Source organism: Canis aureus, chromosome X, assembly GCF_053574225.1.
Source record: "Canis aureus isolate CA01 chromosome X, VMU_Caureus_v.1.0, whole genome shotgun sequence".
Lineage (NCBI taxonomy): Eukaryota > Metazoa > Chordata > Mammalia > Carnivora > Canidae > Canis > Canis aureus.
This window is the reverse complement of record NC_135649.1, coordinates 55,068,928-55,090,274: the sequence shown is the minus strand read 5'-3', so window position 1 is coordinate 55,090,274 and position 21,347 is coordinate 55,068,928.

Sequence of the window (21,347 nt, the reverse complement as noted above, 5' to 3'; positions counted from 1 at the left end):
TAGTCAAATCTTTCCTGAATATCAAGTTCCACAAATACCTTTAATGAGGAAAATTTGTTGGTGTGAGTTAATAATGCTAACAATTTTTAAAAGTAAGGAAAATGTGTATTAAAGACATTTTTAGAATCAATTTAAATGATGTGTCTTTACTGATAGCCCAGACTACTATAATGTCCATATCCAGACTCATACTCCTCAAAGCCCAGACAGAGTATACTGTCACCTCTTTCTACTAACTGTACCCATATTTCATGACTCCTAGAAGTGGATAGAAAGTTTAGTGCATACTATAAAGTGTGTATCAGCATACTTTGCCATTCTGTTATCTAAAAGCATGCTTTGTTGTGGTAGCCTAGAATAAAAAGGCCATTAACCTTCTGATATACTCCAAGGGAGAGAGTGGAAAGAAAAGTCATAATGATATGAATATTGATATGTACATTGTTTCACTTTTATCAGAACCAATTATTGGTTACAAAGATAACTAATATATTACCACATAAGATATATTTACTCTAACAGATAAGGAGATTTGTAAAACTGCATTTCTTCATTTCTTTCACTGACATTAAGAGTTAAATTCTTCCATTTTATATATATATATATATATATATATATATATATATATATATATATATCTTCCTTATCCATTCATCAGTTGATGACTACTTGGATTATTTCCATAATTTGGCTATTGTTGATTATGCTGCTAAAACGTCAGAATGTATATATGACTTTGAATTGGTGTTTTTGTATTCTTTGGGTAAGTACAATAGTGCAATCATTGGATTGTAGGGTAGGTCTATTTTTAACTTTTTGAGGAAATTCCATACTGTTTTCCACAGTGGCAGCACCAGTTTGCATTTTCACCAACAGTGCAAGAGGGTTTCGCTTTCTGTACATCCTTGCCAAAACCCGTTGTTTATTGTGTTGATTTTAGCCTTTCTGACAGGTGTGAGATGATATTCCATTATAGTATTGATTTGCAATTTCTGTGGTGTTGATAGTTATTTTCACGGTTTCATTTTTTTATTTTATTTATTCTCTTATACTCGTCTGTATTTCTGTGATATTGATTGTTATTTCCACTCTTTCATTTTTTATTTTATTTATTTGAGTCTTTTCACTTTTTCTCTTGAGACATCTGGCTAGAAGTTTATCTTATTGATTCTTTCAAAGAAGCAGCTCATGGCTTCATTGATTTATTCTATTGGTTGTTGGTTGGGTTTTTTTCTTGTTTTGTTTTGTTTTTAGTTTCTATATCATTTATTTCTGTTATCATATTTATTATTTCTTTCCTTCTGCTGGTTTTAGGTTTTTGTTGCTGTTTTTGTTCCAACACGTTTGGGGTAAGTTTAGGTTGTTTATTTGAGCCTCATCTTGCTTCTTGTTATACAGATGTATTGGTATAAACTTCCTTAGAATTGCCTTTGCTGCATTTCAAAGATTTTGAACATTGTGTTTTCATTTTCATTTGTTTCCATGTACTTTTTAATTTCTTCTTTTATTTCCTTTTGATCTTTTCAATGTTTAATAGCAATAGCATGTTAATTAACCTCTATGTATTTGTGGTCCTTGTAGAATTTTTCTTCTTGTTGATTTCTAGTTTCCTAGCATTGTGGTCAGAAAAGATGCATGGTGTGACTTCTGTTTGTTTTCTGCTTAGATGACTTGTTCACTTATGGAAGTGTGGTGTTAAAGTCCTCTACCATTGGTGTATTTTTATTGATTAGTTCCTTTATATTTTTTATTTACTGTTTCATGTATTTGGGTGCTCCTATGTTGGATGCATATATCTTTACAATTGTTATGTATTCTTGTGAGCTTGTACCCCCGTATGATTTATAGAGGGTTCTACTTTGACTCTTGTTACCATCTTTGTTTTAATGTCAATTTTTTCTGATATAGGTATTGCTACTTTGGCTTTCTTTTGACATCCATTTGCATGATAGATATTTATCTTCTCACTTTCAGTCTGCAGGTGTATTTAGAGCTAAAATGATTCTTTTGTAAGTAGAATATACATAGGGCTTGTTTTTAATCCATTCTTTCACTCTATGTTTTTTAATGGAAGCATTTAATCCATTTACATTTACAGTAATTAGTGACAAATATGGATTTATTGCCATTTTATTATGTTTTGTGGTTACTTCTGAATATTTTCACTGATCCTTTCTTGTCTTTCTCTTTCTTTTTTTTATAGATTTAATTTATTTATTCTTGAGACATAGAGACAGAGAGAGACAGAGGCAGAGACACAGGCAGAGGAAGGAGCAGGCTCCATGCAGGGAGCCCGATGTGGGACTCGATCCTGGGACTCCAGGATCACGCCCCAGGCTGAAGGCAGGTGCTAAACCGCTGAGCCACCCGGGCTGCCCCGTCTTTCTCTTTCTTATGGTTTGTTGGTTTTCTGTAGTGATATATTTTATTTCTTTCTCTTTATATTTTGTATACTTTTTTTTGGTGGTTTGTGATTTGTGGTTACAGTTAGCCTTGTATATAACATATTATACATACAGTAGTCTATATTATATTAAGTTGATGGTTGTTTAAGCTTGAAATTATTCTTCATTCCTCTCTTCCCCACTCTTTAGATATATGCTGTAATATTTTACATTCCCTTATTTTATGAGTTTCTTAGCTGATTTTTTTGCAAAAACATTCATTTTTACTGTTTTTATTTTCTTACCTACACACTGTCACTTTTGTTCTCTCCTTTCCACTCAAACATTGCCCTTAATATTTCTTGATGGGCTGCTTTAGTGTCATGAACTACTTTATTTTTTTGTTTTTCTGGGAAATTCTTTATTTCTCCTTTTGTTCTGAATGATAGCCTTGCTATGTAGGATATTCGTGGCAGTAGGTTTATATAATGCCACTCCTTTCTGGCTTGCAAAGTATGTGCTGAAAAATCTCCTTTTAGCTTTATGGGATTTCCCGTGTATGCTACTCTCATATTTTGTCTTGTTGCCTTTAATTTTTCTTTATCACTGTATTTTGCCAATTTAATTACAATATGTTTTGTGGCTATGCTTTTGTTGATTTTATTGGGGATTCTCTGTGCTTCTGGATATGCATATCTGTTTCTTTCCCCAGATCAGGGAAGTTTTCAACTATTATCTCATCAAATAAATTTTCTGCCTCCATTTCTCTCTCTCCTTCTGGGACTCCTATAATATGAATGTTTTTACATATGATGTTGTCACTGATTTAACTATGTCTCTTCTGATTTTGCATACTTGTCTCTCTTTTGTTCAGCTTGATTACTTTCCATTACTCTGTCTTCTGGGTAGTTAGTTCATTCCTCTGAATCTTCCAGGCTGATGTTTATTGTACCAGTATGTATATGTTTATTGATGTTTATTGTATCACTATTTCACTCTTCATCTCTGATTTTTTTTGTTGTTTCTATGCTTTATCTCACTGATGTTTTCCTCTCTTTTCTGAAGACTAGTGAATACCCTTATGATCACTGCTTTAAATACTTCATCAGGCATCTACTTATAGTTGTTTCACTTCAACCTCTGGCTGTGGCTTTGTTCTGTTAATTCATTTGGGGAAAATTCCTTTTTCTTCTCATTTCCTCTAAGTTTCTATATCTGTTCATGTGTGTTAAGTCAGCTACATTTCCTGTTCTTTTTTTTTTTAATTTTTTTTTCATTTATTTATGATAGTCACACACAGAGAGAGAGAGAGAGAGAGGCAGAGACATAGGCAGAGGGAGAAGCAGGCTCCATGCACCGGGAGCCTGACGTGGGATTAGATCCTGGGTCTCCAGGATCGCGCCCTGGGCCAAAGGCAGGCGCTAAACCGCTGCACCACCCAGGGATCCCCACATTTCCTGTTCTTGAGGGTAATGGTCTTAAGAAGAAGAGGACCTATACTGCCCTGGTGTGTAATATTCCCTATTCCCCAGGTTCTGGCACTTCCAAGAGTGTCTCCAATGTGTGTTGTATGTGCTATGATGTTTTTTCCTGGCTACTTTAACCTTTATGGCAATCACTTGAATAAGCTCTCTTTGTCTGTCATGGGAAGTGGTTGGTCCCTGAATGTGACCTGTGGTAACTATGTGTGCTCTGGTCTACTTCTGAAATGGGTGCTGTTGCCACCACTGGAACCAAAGCCCTGCAAAGCTCCCCTTTGGAAGGTAAAGTGTGGGCATGGTTTTGGGCTGATCTTCTGGGGGAGAGGGCCTAGTGCACTGGGGCTAAGGCAAGTGTGACTTGGAAAGGCAGTTTAAGTGGACCATGAGGGGGTGAGTCAAGTTTGGTATAGAGTGTTGGTGCTGTCCTGATGCCCACAGGTAGCTCTGTGTCTATGCTGAGGTGCTGGGGAGGGAAATGGCATCTGTCAGTCCCTGTGTTCCCAAAAGGATCTCTCCATTAATGATATGTCTCTGGGACAGGTTCCTAGATAAGCAAATAACCTCCCCACTGTGTGCCCCAGATGCTCTTCAGATTGCTATTTCTTTGCTGTATATTTGTGGGCTGTTTGCCTGTCTTCTCTCCAAGAGCAGCACAATGCCTCTGGGCTCCATCCCTGCCGAGTCTGCTGACTGTAAAACCCCAGACTTTAAGCCCTGCTGATTGCCAGAACTCATGAAATTCAGCCCCTTTTACTTTCCACGCCAGTTATCATGGGGATTTTTTTCCCCTGTGCATTCCTCTGTGTTAGTCAGTCTCTCACCCATCTCTGTGACTGCAGCTTCCTCGAACTTCAGTGGCCATGATTCATTTCTCTCCCAAATAATGTGTCTGCACTTACTACCTTCTTTGACATGCCATCTTTTCTACCGCTGATTGTGGCATTTGTTATGTCTGTCTTCAGGTCTACTTTTGGGTATTTGGGATTATTTGATAGGTATCTAGTTGTGTTTATGGTACAAAGTGGGGCTTGAATCCTCCTTTGCCATCTTCCCCAAACTCCATAATCCATATCTTTAATGTGTAGGGAAAGAATGTAATTGATTAAATTAATTAAAATGTTAAAATGTACCACTCAATATTTTAAAACACATACCACGTATATTTGACAATAGAACTAAATATTTAAAAATACTCGTGTGTCCTTACAAAGTACAAAGACATAGACATCCACAATACTGCCCTCAGTACTTAATGAGGAATGCAAAGCTGTAATTAGTAAATCTCACAGTAATATTCAATTCAGAAATCATATATACACACACAGACAAATACACACATGTATTTGACTTTATTTTTCTTTTTTTTTTTTTGACTTTATTTTTCTAATTCAAATTTCGTTTGATGACTGACATTGCCTTACTTAGAGTGGTCATTTATAGTTTATATAGATGTTCATATGCATTATCTTATTTTATCTTGAGCATGAAGTGGATTTTTATTTCATTTAATTTGCTTCTTCTTACTAAGACAGTATTAGGAAGGAAGAAATTTTCTTTACCTTCAAGATGCATTTGGCTGGTTAAGAATTAAATTGACATGAGTTGAATTAATAGGAGAAAATCTAATTTAACCATGTATGCATGGAGGACCCATAAAAATATGAGGCCAACATGCAGTCAGGTAATTGAGACTTATATGCCATCTGAAGGAGAAGGGAGTAGGGGCCTGGGACTCCAAAGGGAAGGAAAAAAATTCATAGGAAGATGAATAAAATTAAATATTTGGTAAAAAAAAAATCTGCTGGATTATATAGAAACAATGAGACACAAAGAGGGATTTCAATAAACAGACTTTGCTAGATTCCTCCCTGTCTACCATACCTAGTTCATATTATACTGTAGTTATCTACGATGATAGCTACCCTCCTGGAACCAGTCTTCTATCTAAATTTTTTGGCAGTTAAGGGACAGGTCAAAGTCTCTTCCTGAGGTTTCTGGGCCTTCATGGTTTTCAGCTCACAATAATCTGCATGCTAAGCTAGCATATCTTGGGACAATATATTTTTTTAAGATTTTATTTATTCATTTGAGAGAAAGAGAGTGAGAGAGGGAGAGAGAGAGAGAGAGCATGAGCAGGGGGAGGAACAGGCTCCCTACTGAGCAGGGAGCCCAATGCGGGCTCGATCCCAGTACTCTGGGTTTGTGACCTGAGTCAAAGGAAGACACTCAACCGACCAAGCCCCCCAGGCACCCCAGACAATATGTTTTGAATCCTTACAACATCTTTGCTTTGGAACAAATGAAACAAAATCATGTCATTAAAATATCAATGAAAAGAGAAGCAAGCATAGCACTAACAATGCAGCATATAGTTTTTAAAAGAATTAAATGTGCTAAGTATAGGTTTAACATATTGTCTGTTGTTATACATTAAATATTTTCTTCAAATATCTAGATTCCTTTTCAAACACATCATTACCTAAAAAGTATGATCGATTTAGTATAATTATCTAGATTTATAGATTAATAGCCAAAGCCACCTTTTACATTACTCAGAATTGAGAATATGTATGAGTTGCAGAAGTAACAAAAAATGAAGAATAAGAGTTTGATAAATTCAATATCTCTATCATTATTAGAAATATTTCTTTTTTGTTCCAGAGTCAATTTTATCCCAGTGTGTTCAAGCACTAGGTCCTCACTGTTAGACAACCAAGAAAGAGTCCTGCAACCAGAGAACTGATGCAGGCATAATAGGTCAAAGGACCTGGTGGAGGAGGAGGGGGGATGCTGCAGGATCAGCCAAGAAGGTTTTTGGTTACATACACTATAGAAAATAAAGACAAGCTGGAGAAAGTGAAAGTAGAGTTTATTGAATACTGTAAGAAATAGGTACTGAATAGCAGACAGAATGTTTGGGAGACTCAGAAGGGAAAGGAGAATGGGTCTTGCCATAGCTTAGGTTTATGGATTTATTTTTATTTTTTATTTTTATTTTTTATAATAAATTTATTTTTTATTGGTGTTCAATTTACCGACATACAGAATAATACCCAGTGCTCATCCCGTCAAGTGCCCCCCTCAGTGCCCATCACCCATTTACCCCCACCCCCCAGCCTCCTCCCCTTCCACCGCCCCTAGTTCGTTTCCCAGAGTTAGGAGTCTTTATGTTCTGTCTCCCTTTCTGATATTTTCCACACATTTCTTCTCCCTTCCCTTATATTCCCTTTCACTATCATTCATTTGGGGAATATAAATAATAGTGAAAGGTTTATGGGTTTATATTGGAAAATGGTCCAAGGTACATGTTGCTTCAGAAGTCCAGGATAGGGTCTGATCAGAGGCAAGTGACAGGTGAATAATAGATTTTACTTTATATATCATTGAAGATAAGAGTATTGATGTCAGGGTCAGCCAAGGTTTGTTCAAAGTTAATGTCCTGGGACATGTTTTGGATCTGGTTCTTCTTAGATGTTATCAGGAGGGCCTAGGACAAAACTCAGAGAAAGATTAATTTTCTTGTTTCCCCTTGGTGTGGGAACATAGATTATTTGGTTTTTATTTGGATGCAAAATGATATAACATGATTAAATGGGTCCTAGCAGAAATGGAGTTTTTCTAAAATGGAGTCCCTTCAGCTTCCCTACCTCAGAACAATTTATTTTAAAGGTGGAATATACCTTAGAGATCAGCTATCCTAATTCTTCTCAACATTTTCAACCAAAGTTCCCCCAGCAGCAAAAGAAATTAAATTTAGTTAAACTTAAATGGCCTGGGAATTCATCAAAATATAGTATTACTTTTAAGTATTGCACTTTAATTATTAAAAAACAAGGGCATTTTGAATTCAACTTTTCACTGTTTTGTATATATTAAGAAAAATAAAAATATTTTTATGTCATGATTTTATTTATGTTACTGCCCTTGAATTAGAATCAGCTAAAGTCCTTGCATTACCTATATCTAAATACTCAAATTTAGCTTAGCATTCAATATGCTCTAGAATCTGGATTCAGTCTAGCTTAAAAACTATAAAATTTAGAATCAGAAGTGTCTATATCAGTTACACAGTTCAAACATGAATATACAACTACCGCCCGTTCAATAATCCTCCATTTCAGATAAACTAGCTACTCTTTATCCTAAAGCACTTCTCTGTTATTAGTTTTTCAATAATTCCTTAATGCCAACAAAGAATGATAGAACTACCTTCATATGTCTTATAATATGCCCCTGCATACATTCTATGAGAGTCATCTCTCTATTCTTGTGTGTCTTAGTCTCCAAGTATAAACTACAGATAGTCCTGCAAAGGATACTTACTTTCCTGCCTTAGCACTTTTCTGTAGGATAGCCCTTCTTACTGTCAATATCCCACTTTCAACCAAACTTCCTATACTGTATAAGACTTTCTTTCATTTCTTTGGCCCTCAAAAATACATCTATTCTTGAATTAGCACATTCTAGTAGAAGTTATTTTTTTACATATGTGTATTCTCCATTTGAATATCAGAGCCTTAATGGCAGGGTGCTTGTGACATTTTTCTTTGTTTCTGCAATGCTTAGCATAATACCTGACACAAGGTAGAAGCCTTATTTTTTTAAAAAGCCATGCTATTAGCGTCAGAGAGGAATTTAGAGACTATCTAGTTTTACAACTAGTTAGTGAACATGCAGTGCAACATTGTTTTCTGGAGTAGAATTCAGTGACTCATCACTTACATACAACACCCAGTGCTCATTATAACATATGCCCTCTTTCATACCCATCATCCGTCAATCCCACCCCCCATCCACCTTCCTCCATCAAGCCTCAGTTTGTTCTCTATGGTTAAGAGTCTCTTTTGGTTTGTTTCCCTCTCTCCCTTTTTTTCTTTACCCATTCCCATATGTTGATCTGCTTTCTTTCTTAAATTCCACATAAGAGTGAGATCATATGCTACTTGGCTTTCTCTAACTGACTTATTTCACTTAGCATGATACACTGTAGCCCCATCCATGTCATTGCAAATAGCAAGATTTCATTTTTTTTATGGTCAACTACATTTTTAAAGAAATGTATAAGGCCGAGACGAGACATTGAGGTGGAAAGGATTCTTTAATTCATGCATAAAGTATAAAAAAGTAGAATAAATGTTTGACCATTAGCATCTGTTTTAGATATTTATGTAGGATCTATCATGATGATCCTTAAGCATTCAGATAAAAACATTAGGTTTATTATGAAGAGAAAGAGTTTTTTTAACCTTACTTATTTCCAAATTGACTTGAAATTTTGGCAGTGGAATGCCCAATATTTTCTTGCATGTGATGGTACTATGATTCTGATATAACCAAAGGAATGTAAATCATGAAGACTAGACACTTCAACAGAATATTTTAAAATTTACTCTAGGCAGTGCTTGATGTTTGGACAAGTCTGAATTCTTTAACTAGAATGCTTAATACTTTGGATATATAGCAGTACTGCATTTCCATAGCCATAATTTTACTTCCAAAATAGCCATTTACTATTTGTATAACATTTGCATCACTGTAGCTTTTAATCAGTTTTAGCAAGGTTCTATCCTAGTCACAGTTAAAATAATTGTTAGTAAGGAGTCTTAATTCATAAACTATTATGATAAAGGTCCTAGAAAGCCCCTTTGACAAATACCTATATGGCTTCCAGGTGACTCAGTATTTGAATATACACCATTCAAAATATCACACTTTGATCTTGTGAACATGTTTTCCTTATACATATATTTCTATCACAACATTCATTTTGTCTTTTCTTACTTACCTATTTTCTCATGAACTCAGTGTTCTGTTCCTCAGACATTTTGTAGAAAATAAATCAACTTGCTGAATGAAAAGGTTAATAAATATCTTTTAAAAATATTTAAGTAAGTCTTAGATGAATCGGTACACTGTTACTAATATCATAAGAGAATATGGCAATATTTTTTTAAATATTTTTTAAACTATCTGAAAATAGAGAGTTCATGGGAAAGGGGCTAGTTACGGAGAAATTGAATCAAAGCCTAAGTAAGCAAGTGAGTAATATAGGGAAATAAGAAAACAAAGCCATCTACCAGTGCACTCAACTTATACGTGACTTTTCATGCTTTACTGGACTTGAGGGAATAAAATAAATCACGTTTAAATTATCAGAAACCATACTAACACTTATGAAGTATTGTTTTAAATGCAATGTGGAAAAGATGAGAACTGATTTGAAATAATTAACTTCCTATCAAAATATGTTTACCATCCTATAGATCTGTGTTTTTTTAAGATTTTTTAAATTTATTCATGAGAGTAGAGAGAGAGAGAGAGAGAGAGAGAGAGAGAGAGGCAAAGACACAGGCAGAGGGAGAAGCAGGTTCCATGCAGGGAGACTGATGTGGGACTGGATCCTGGGTCTCCAGGATCAGGCCCTGGACTGAAGGTGGCGCTAAACTGCTGAGACACCTGGGCTGCCCCTAGATCTGTTTTAAATGTACTTGTTTCATGATTAAAGTATAGGTAGCCTCAGGAAAAGTCAGTGGTATCATAACTTGATGAATTAATGCTTAGTCATCCAGACACACTTTTCACTTTTAGTTAATTGACATGTCAAATACTGTTCAAATATACTTATCCTTTTTAGGTTTACAAGCTTATTTCTAGCATTAAATTTTTAAGAAATTGAGTCATATTTTTAAAAAAATATGTATATGCTATGTAAACACATTGTCATTGGTAACACTAAGATCTAAATTGAATAGTCCTTGGGAAGCCTGGGTGGCTCAGTGGTTGATAATCTGCTTTTAGCTCGGGGCATGATCCCAGGGCCCTAGGATCAAGTCCTGTATCAGGCTCCCCACAAGGAGATTGCTTCTCCCTCTGCCTGTGTCTCTGCCTCTTTCTCTGTTTCTCTCATGAATCAATCAATCAATAAACAAACAAATAAATGCATACATTGAATAGTCCTTTCTGAATTTTCCAGTTGGCAGCAGTTAATTTTACTTGTCAGTAACCCAAGGTAACCAGCAAGCACTTAGAGATGTGTGTGAAGATATTGGATATTTTGCAAATACTTCAGAGGTTTTGCATGAAAAAAAGAGATGTCAGTAAAACCTCCAAAAATTATACTCATATTTGTTATTAGTGGTTTGCAAAATCTATAAGAATAGAATCATTTTCAGGATTAAATAAAAAATAATTGAAATAATACATTATGATATATGTTCTTAAATGTTTATGGCTAACCAATATTGCTATTTGTTAAATGTGCCATTTTTAAAAATACAAATAATATGGCTAGTTCATATTAACCAAGGATGTATTTACATTTAAGATGTACTAAAAATCTTTGGAAAAGTTATTTTGGTGAATGTGACTTTGTATACAACATCTATAGTCAAATGATATCAACAGGAAATATTCAATCAAAATAAGTTAGCTTTTGTTGTTTTGATCTAAGTATTACCAAGTAATTAGTTATACAAAATACAAACTAATCCAACAAGTCACATTAATTCGACAAAATTCTCTGGGCAGCCTGGGTGGCTCAGCAGTTTGGCGCCTGCTTTGGGCCCAGGGCATTATCCTGGAGTCCTGGGAACAAGTCCCACATCAGGCTCCCTGCATGGAGCCTGCTTCTCCATCTGCCTCTGTCTCTGCCTCTCTCGCTCTGTGTCTCTCATGAATAAATAAATAAAATCTAAAAAAATTTTCCACAAAATTCTCAAAACTCTAGGAGATAAAACAAAGTAGAACATAGAGTTATTTACTGTATCTTCATATCATTTAAGCATTAGAGAGTGAAGTGAAATATATTGGAGAATGTGCAAGGGCCAAAATTCAATATTAAAACACAACAAATGAATTTGTTCTATGAATATTTCATTAAAAAGTGTGACCTAACTTGACCTTTTTGAGTATTTTAATTGATATAGAAAGAAATGTAAAATACAGGTGGAAATGAGCGGAGGGGGCAAGATGGCGGAAGAGTAGGGTCCCCAAGTCACCTGTACCCAACAAATTACCTAGATAACTTTCAAATCATCCTGAAAATCTATGGATTCAGCCTGAGATTTAAAGAGAGAACAGCTGGAATGCTACAGTGAGAAGAGTTCCAGCCTCTATCAAGGTAGAAAGACGGGGGGAAAAGAAATAAAGGAACAAAAGGCATCCAAAGGTGAGGGGCCCCGCGAGGAGCCGGGCTAAGGCTGCGGGGACTGCCCCCAGGACAGGAAAGCTCTGTTCCAGAGAAGCAGGATCTGCACCAATCTTCCCGGTCGGAAAGGCGCTCCCAGGGAGTTGGAGCAGGATCCCAGGAGAGGTGGGGATGCCCTCAGGCTCCCTGGGACACTAACAGAGGACCTGCACCCCGTCGCACCCTGGCGGAGAGTGCGCCACATCCCATGGCCAAGCTCCCTAAAGAGCTGCCGCTCCCGCCAGGTGGGGCAGGGAACAGCTCCAGCAGCGACTCTGCACAGAGGGGGCTGCGCGGCTCCAGGAGCTCGAATCCAGCAGAGCAGGCCCCAGACCCCAGGGCGCCGGGGGACACAGCCCAGGATCCAGCACTCCCCACAGGACAGGCAGAGTCCGGGGGGGGGGCGGCAAAGGACAGCAAGGACACTCCTGCCGCGCAGCGAGCACCAAGCTGTGCAGATCAGCGGCCCCCGCCCCTGGAGCATTTAAAGAGAGATTTAAATGCAGACACCACTGCAGACAGACAGCTCTGTAGTTACTGCGGGAGCTGAATCCAGGGCTCCAGAGCTGGCCGCTGCCACTGTGGTTGTTCCTCCTGGGGCCTCAGGAGGTAAACAACCCCCAGTGAGCCCAGCGCCAGGCAGGGGGCAGAGCAGCTCCCCCAGGGGCTAATACCTGAAAATCAGCACAACAGGCCCCTCCCCCAGAAGACAAGCTAGACAGACCACTTCCAGGGGAAGTCAGGGGACTTAAAGTATACAGAATCAGAAGATACTCCCCCGTGTTTTTTGTTTGTTTGTTTGTTTTCTTTTGTTTTTTTTGGGTTTTTTTTGTGTTTTGTTTTTGTTTTTGTTTTTGTTTTTGTTTTTGCTTTTTGATTTGTTTGCTTCCCCACCCTTTTTTTTTCTTTCTTTCTTTTCCTTTTCTCTTTTTTCTTTTTTTTCTTCCTTTTTTCCCTTTTCTTTTTCTCTTTTCTTTCCTTCTTTCTCTCCTCTCTTTTTCTCCTTTTCCCAATACAACTTGTTTTTGGCCACTCTGCACTGAGCGAAATGACTAGAAGGAACACCTCACCTCAAAAGAAAGAAACAAAAACAGTCCTCTCCCACAGAGTTACAAAATTTGATTACTATTTAATGTCAGAAAGCCAATTCAGAAGCACTATTATAAAGCTACTGGTGGCTCTAGAAAAAAGTATAAAGGACTCAAGAGACTTCATGACTGCAGAATTTAGATCTAATCAGGCAGAAATTAAAAATTAAAAATCAACTGAATGAGATGCAATCCAAACTAGATATCCTAACAACCAGGGTTAACGAGATGGCATAGAAAACAAGTTGATGGCAAAGAGGGAAACTGTGGAAAAAAGAGACAAACAATTAAAAGACCATGAGGATAGATTAAGGGAAATAAATAACAGCCTGAGGAAGAAAAGCTACGTTTAATTGGGGTTCCTGAGGGTGCCTAAAGGGCCAGAGGGCCAGAATATGTATTTGAACAAATCATAGCTGAAAACGTTCCTAATCGGGGAAGGGAAACAGGCATTCAGATCCAGGAAATAGAGAGATCCCCCCTAAAATCAATAAAAACCGTTCAACACCTCGACATCTAATAGTGAAGCTTGCAAATTCCAAAGATAAAGAAAGAGAAGATCCTTAAAGCAGCAAGAGACAAGAAATCCCTGACTTTTATGGGGAGGAGTATTAGGGTAACAGCAGACCTCTCCACAGAGACCTGGCAGGCCAGAAAGGGCTGCCAGGATATATTCAGGGTCCTAAATGAGAAGAACATGCAGCCAATAATACTTTACCCAGCAAGGCTCTCATTCAGAATGGAAGGAGAGATAAAGAGCTTCCAAAATAGGCAGGAACTGAAAGAATATGTGACCTCCAAACCAGCTCTGCAAGAAATTTTAAGGGGGACTCTTAAAATTCCCTTTTAAGAAGAAGTCCAGTGGAATAATCCACAAAAACAAGGACTGAATAGATATCACGGTGACACTAAACTCATATCTGTCAATAGTAACTCTGAACGTGAACGGGCTTAATGACCCCATCAAAAGGCGCAGGGTGTCAAACTGGATTAAAAAGCAGGACCCATCTATTTACTGTCTACAAGAAACTCATTTTAGACAGAAGGACACCTACAGCCTGAAAATAAAAGGTTGGAGAACCATTTACCATTCAAATGGTCCTCGAAAGAAAGCAGGGGTAGCCATCCTTATATCAGATAAATTAAAATTTACCCCAAAGACTGTAGTGAGAGATGAAGAGGGACACTATATCATACTTAAAGGATCTATCCAACAAGAGGACTTAACAATCCTCAATATATATGCCTGGATGTGGGAGCTGGCAAATATATCAATCAATTGATAACCAAAGTCAAGACATACTTAGATAATAACACACTTATACTTGGTGACTTCAATCTAGCACTTTCTACACTCGATAGGTCTTCTAAACACAACATCACCAAAGAAATGAGAGCTTTAAATGATACACTGGACCAGATGGATTTCACAGATATCTACAGAACTTTACATCCAAACTCAACTGAATACACATTCTTCTCAAGTGCACATGGAACTTTCTCCAAATAGACCACATAATGGGTGACAAATCGGGTCTGAACCGACACCAAAGATTGGGATTGTCCCCTGCATATTCTCAGACCATAATGCCTTGAAATTAGAACTAAATCATAACAAGAAGTTTGGAAGGACTTCAAAAACGTGGAGTTTAAGGACCATCCTACTAAAAGATGAAAGGGTTAACCAGGAAATTAAGGAAGAATTAAAAAGATTCATAGACACTAATGAGAATGAAGATACAACCGTTCAAATCTTTGGGATGTAGCAAAAGCAGTCCTGAGGGGGAAATACATCACAATACAAGCATCCATTCAAAAACTGGAAAGGGCTCAAATACAAAAGCTAACCTTACACATAAAGTAGCTAGAGAAAAAAACAGCAAATAGATCCTACACCCAGCAAAAGAAGAGAGTTAATAAAGATTTGAGCAGAACTCAATGAAATCGAGACCAGAAGAACTGTGGAACAGATCAACAGAACCAGGAGTTGGTTCTTTGAAAGAATTAATAAGATAGATAAACCATTAGCCAGCCTTATTAAAAAGAAGAGAGAGAAGACTCAAATTAATAAAATCATGAATGAGAAAGGAGAGATCACCACCAACACCAAGGAAATACAAATGATTTAAAAAACATATTATGAACAGCTATACGCCAATAAATTAGGCAATCTAGAAGAAATGGACATATTTCTGGAAAGTCACAAACTACCAAAACTGGAACAGGAAGAAATAGAAAACCTGAACAGGCCAATAACCAGGGAGGAAATTGAAGCAGTCATCCAAAACCTCCCAAGACACAAAAGTCCAGACCAGAAGGCTTCCCTGGGGAATTCTATCAAACATTTAAAGAAGAAACCATACCTATTCTACTAAAGCTGTTTGGAAAGATAGAAAGAGTTGGAATACTTCCAAATTCGTTCTATGAGGCCAGCATCACCTTAATCCCAAAACCACTGGTGCAAACACTCTGGAAAACTGTGTGGAGGTTCCTCAAAGAGTTAAAAATAGACCTGCCCTACGACCCAGCTATTGCACTGTTGGTGATTTATCCCAAAGATACAGATGCAATGAAATGCCGGGACACCTGCACCCCAATGTTTATAGCAGCAATGTCCACAATAGCCAAACTGTGGAAGGAGCCTCGGTGTCCATCAAAACATGAATGGATAAAGAAGATGTGGTTTAACTATACAATGGAATATTACTCAGCCATTAGAAATGACAAATACCCATGGTTTCCTTCAACGTGGATGGAACTGGAGGGTATTATGCTCAGTGAAGTAAGTCAATCGGAGAAGGACAAACATTATATGTTCTCATTCAGTTGGGGAATATAAATAATAGTGAAAGGGAATAGAAGGGAAGGGAGAAGAAATGAGTAGGAAATATCAGAAAGGGAGACAGAACATAAAGACTCCAAACTCTGGGAAACGAACTATGGATGGTAGAAGGGGAGGAGGTTGGGGGGGGTATGAATGGGTGACGGGCATTGAGGGGGGCACTTGATGGGATGAGCATTGGGTGTTATTCTGTATGTTGGCAAATTGAACACCAATAAAAATAAATTTATTATTTAAAAAAAAGGATAACTGGACATCCACATGCAGTACAATATAACTAGACCATTCTCCTACACCATACACAAAGGTAAACTCAAAATGTATGAAAGATCTAAATGTGAGACAAGATTCCATCAAAATCCCAGAGGAGAACACAGGCAGCACCCTTTTTGAACTTGGCCACAGTAACTTCTTGCTAGATACATCTTTGAAGGCAAGAGAAACAAAAGCAAAAATGAACTATTGGGACTTCTTCAAGATAAGAAGCTTTTGCAAAGGAAAAGAAACAGTCAACAAAACTGAAAGACAACCTACAGAATGGCAGAAGATATTTGCCAATGACACATCAGATAAAGGATTAGTATCCAAGATCTATAAAGAACTTATTAAACTCAACAGCAAAAAAACAAACAATCCAATCATGAAATGAGCAAAAGATATGAACATAAATCTCACAGAGGAAGTCATAGACATGGCCAACAAGCACATGAGAAAAGGCTCCACATCACTTGCCATCAGGAAAATACAAATCGAAACCACAATGAGATACCACCTCACACCAGTGAGAATGGGGAAAATTAACAAGGCAGGAAACAACAAATGTTGGAGGGGATGTGGAGAAAGGGGAACACTCTTGCACTGTTGGTGCGAATGTGAAGTGGTGCAGCCACTCTGGAAAACTGTGTGGAGGTTCCTCAAAGAGTTAAAGATAGATCTGCCCTACGACCCATCAGTTGCACTGCTGGGGATTTACCCCAAAGATACAGATGCAGTGAAAAGCTGGGACACCTGCACCCCGATGTTTATAGCAGCAATGTCCACAATAGCTAAATTGTGGAAGGAGCGTCGGTGTCCATCAAAAATGAATGGAATAAGATGTGGTTTATGTATACAATGGAACATTACTCAGCCATTAGAAATGAGAAATACCCACTATTTGCTTTGACATGGATGGGCCTGGAGGGTATTATGCTGAGTGAAGTAAGTCAATTGGAGAAGGACAAACATTATATCATCTCATTTATTTGGGGAATATAACAAATAGTGAAAAGGAATAAAGGGGAAAGGAGAGAAAATGAGGGGGAAATATCAGAGAGGGAGACAGAACATGCGAGACTCCTAACTCTGGGAATGAATAAGAGGTGGTAGAAAGAGACGTGGGCGGGGGTTGGTGGTGACTGGGTGATGGGCACTGAGGGGTGTACTTGATGGGATGAGCACTGGGTGTTATGCTATATGTTGGCAAATTGAACACCAATAAAAGAATAAATATGAAATACAGTTACAAATAAATGTTGTTATTAAGCAAACATATACATATGCATCTGTTTAAGCATATTTAGAATAATGAATACCAAATTTGGAAATACAGACTTTAAAGAACAATGTGTTTTGTTTTTTTTCAATGATTTTATTTATTTATTCATGAGAGACACAGAAACAACGAGACAGAGACATAGGCAGAGGGAGAAGCAGGCTCCGTTCAGGGAGCCCAATGTGGGATTCGATTCCAGGGCTCCATTTTCATGACCTGAGCTGAAGGCAGACTCTTAACCGCTGAGCCACCCAGGCATCTCTCTGAAGAACAATCTGATTGAATATTTCCCTACACTTTAAAATATATATTCTTACTGAGAGGAATGGGGTAACACTAATCCTTGATGATACCTATTTACTTCTTTCAAACTGTACCTATATTTCAACTGTATAAAAATTTAAAACAATGAAATTCACTTTATTGTTACATATTTTTAGGTAACTGAGCATTATATACATTTTACTTTAAACATCTATTTTATTTTACCATTTTAAAAATGAGTTCAACTTTTTGTTGAGTTGCTATACTTCATTGATATTGGGTTTCATGGTGTTTCTCAAAATAGCATGTATTTTGTATATTTAAATGATGTTTCAAAAATTATTCGAATTATTCTATATTTAAGCTAGACTTAGAAATCAACCTTAACCAGAACCAAGAAATAGCCACAAGTATTATTAAAACATAGGTCAGATCCAAGAACTGTGTCTTTCTTCAATGATATATTAATGCTTTTAAATCTCTGCAACTCTGTTTCTTTCTTTGAATTCACTTTCATTTATTTATTTTACATTTAAATTCAATTTAGGGGGATGCCTGGGTGGCTCAGCAGTTGAGTGCCTGCCTTCATCTCAGGGCATGAACCTCAAGTCCTGGGATTGAGCCCCACATCGTGTTCTCTGGATGGAGCCTGCTTCTCCTTCTGTTTATGTCTCTTCCTCTCTCTCTCTGTGTGTGCCTTCCATGAAGAAATAAATAAAATCTTTAAAAAATAAATAAAATAAATTCAATTTAGATAACATATACTGTATTATTAGTATTGGAGGTAGAATTTAGTGTTTCATCAGTTGCATATAATATCCAGTACTCATTACATCAAGTGCCGTCCTTAATACTCCTCAACTAAATACCCCACCCAGCCTCCCACCTCGTTTCCAGCAACCCTCAATTTGTTCTCTATAGTTAAGAGTCTCTTATGGTTTACCTCCCTCTCTGTTTTTATCTTATTTTAATTTTCCTTCCCTACCCCTATGTATCAGTTTTGTTTCTTAAATTTCATATATGTGTGAAATCATGGTATTTGTTTTTCTCTGACTTATTTCACTTAGCATAATACCCTCTAGTTCTATCCACATCTTTGCAAATGGCAAGATTTCACACTTTTTGATGGTTGATTAATACTCCATTGCATAAATACCACATCCTCTTTATCCATGTATCTGTTGATGGACATCTGGGCTTTTTTTTAAATGTCTTTATTTCAAAGTAAAGTTGTTTCCTGCTAACCATTTATTCCTGATCTAATCACATTATATATATTTTGAAACATATTATACCCATTTTCCCTTTAACATCATTATCATCATCATCATCATCATTATAATGGCTAACACATTTTGGCCAGGTGCTATGCTCTGTTCCTCTATGTTCATCTGTTTTGTTTCCTATATTCTATATATGAGTGAAATCATATGGTATTTGTTTTTCTCTAATTTTGCTTAGCATGATACCTACTACTTCCAACCACTTCATTGCAAATGACAAGATTTCATTCTTTTGTTGGTTGAGTAATAGTCCAATATAAATATATATCACATCTTCTTATCCATTCATCCATTGATGTACATCTGAGTTCTTCTCATATTTGAGCTATTGTGGATACTGTTGCTATAAACATTGGAGTTCATGAGATGCTTCAAATCACTATTTTTGTATCCTTTGGATAAATACCTAGCAGTGCAATTGCTGGCTTGGAAGGTATTTTTACCTTTTTGCGGATCCTCCATATTATTTTCCACAGTGGCTGAACCAGTTTGCATTCCCAACAGCAGTGTAATAGGGTTCCCCTTTCTCTGCATTTTCACCAACAACTTTTGTTTCCTGAGTTGTTAATTTTAGCCATTCTGACTGGTGTGAGGTGGTTTTGATTTGTATTTCCCTGATGCCAAGTGATATTGAGCACTTTTTCATGTATCTGTTGGCTATATGTATGTCTTCTTTGGAGGAATGTCTGTTCCAAGTCTTCTGCCCATTTATTGACTGGATTATCTGGGGTCTTTTGGGGGGGGTGTTCAGTCTGATAAGTTTTTTATATATTTCGGATACTAACCCTTTATTTGGTACGTCATTTATGAATACCTTCATGTATTGCATAGGGTTGCCTTTTAGTTTTGTTGGTTTCCATTGCTGTGCAAAATCATTTTATCCTGATGAAGCTCCAATAGTTCATTTTTGCTGTTGTTTCACCTGTCTCTGGAGATGTGTCTACAAAAAGTAGCTGTGGCTGACGTCAAAGAGATTGCTGCTGGATTTCTTCTCTAGTATTTTGATGGATTCCTATCTCACATTTAGGTCTTTCATCCATTTTTTAGTTTATTTTTGTGTATGGTGTAAGAAAATGGTCCAGTTTCATTCTTCTACAAGTGACTGTCCAATAGTCCCAATACATTTGTTGAATAAACTGTCTTTTTTTCATTGGATATTCTTTCCTGCTCTGTCAAATATTAGTTGACCATAGAGTTGAGGGTCAATTTCTGGGTTCTCTATTCTGTTACACTGATATATGTATCTGTTTTTGTACCGGTACTATACTGTCTAGTAATTACAGCTTTGTAATACAGCTTTAAATTTGGGATTGTGATGCATTCAACTTTACTCTTCTTTTTCAACAGTCCTTCGGCTATTCTGGGTCTTTTCTGGTTCCACACTAATTTTAAAATTGTTCATCTGCTGTGAAAAATGCTGTTATTTTGATTGAGATGGCATTGAATGTGTAGATTGTTTTGGGTAGTATGGACATTATAACAATATTTGTTGTTCCAATCCCTGACCATGGGATATTTTTCCATTTCTTTGTGTCTTCTTCAATTTCTTTTATAGTTTTCTGTAATTTTTAGCATACAGATCTTTTATCTCATTGCTTAGGTTTAATCTTAGGTATGTAATGGTTTTAGGTGCAAATGTAAATGGTTTTAGGATCAATTCCTTGATTTTTCTCTCTGCTGCTTCATCATTTATGTAGAGAAATGCAAAATATTTTTGTACCCTGATTTTATAAACTGTAACTTTGCTGAATTCATGAAACAGTTCTGGCAAATTTTTTGTGTAGCCCTTTGAGTTTTCATGTCATATGTGAAGAGTGAAGGTTTGTCTTCTTGCTTAAGGATTTGAATGTCATCTATTTCTTTTTGTGTCTAATTGATGAGGCCAGAACTTCTAGTACTATATCAAACAACAGTGATGAGAATGGACATCCTTATCATGTTCCTGACCTTAGAGGGAAATCTCTCATTTTTTTACCCATTGAGGATATTAGCTGTGTGTCTTTAATATACTGCCTTTATGATGTTAAGTTATGTTCTATCTATCCCTACATGGTGGAGCATTTTTTATCAAGGAAACATGTATTTTCAAATGTTTTTTTTCTGCATCTATTGAGAGGATGATTTGGTCCTTATACATTATTTTACTAATGTGATGTATCACATGAATAGTTTTGCAGATATTGTACCACCTCTGAAACCCAGGGAAAAAAATGCACTTTGTTTTTATGCACTGTTGGAGTCAATTAGCTAGTATCTTGTTGAGAATTTTTGCATCCATGTTCATCA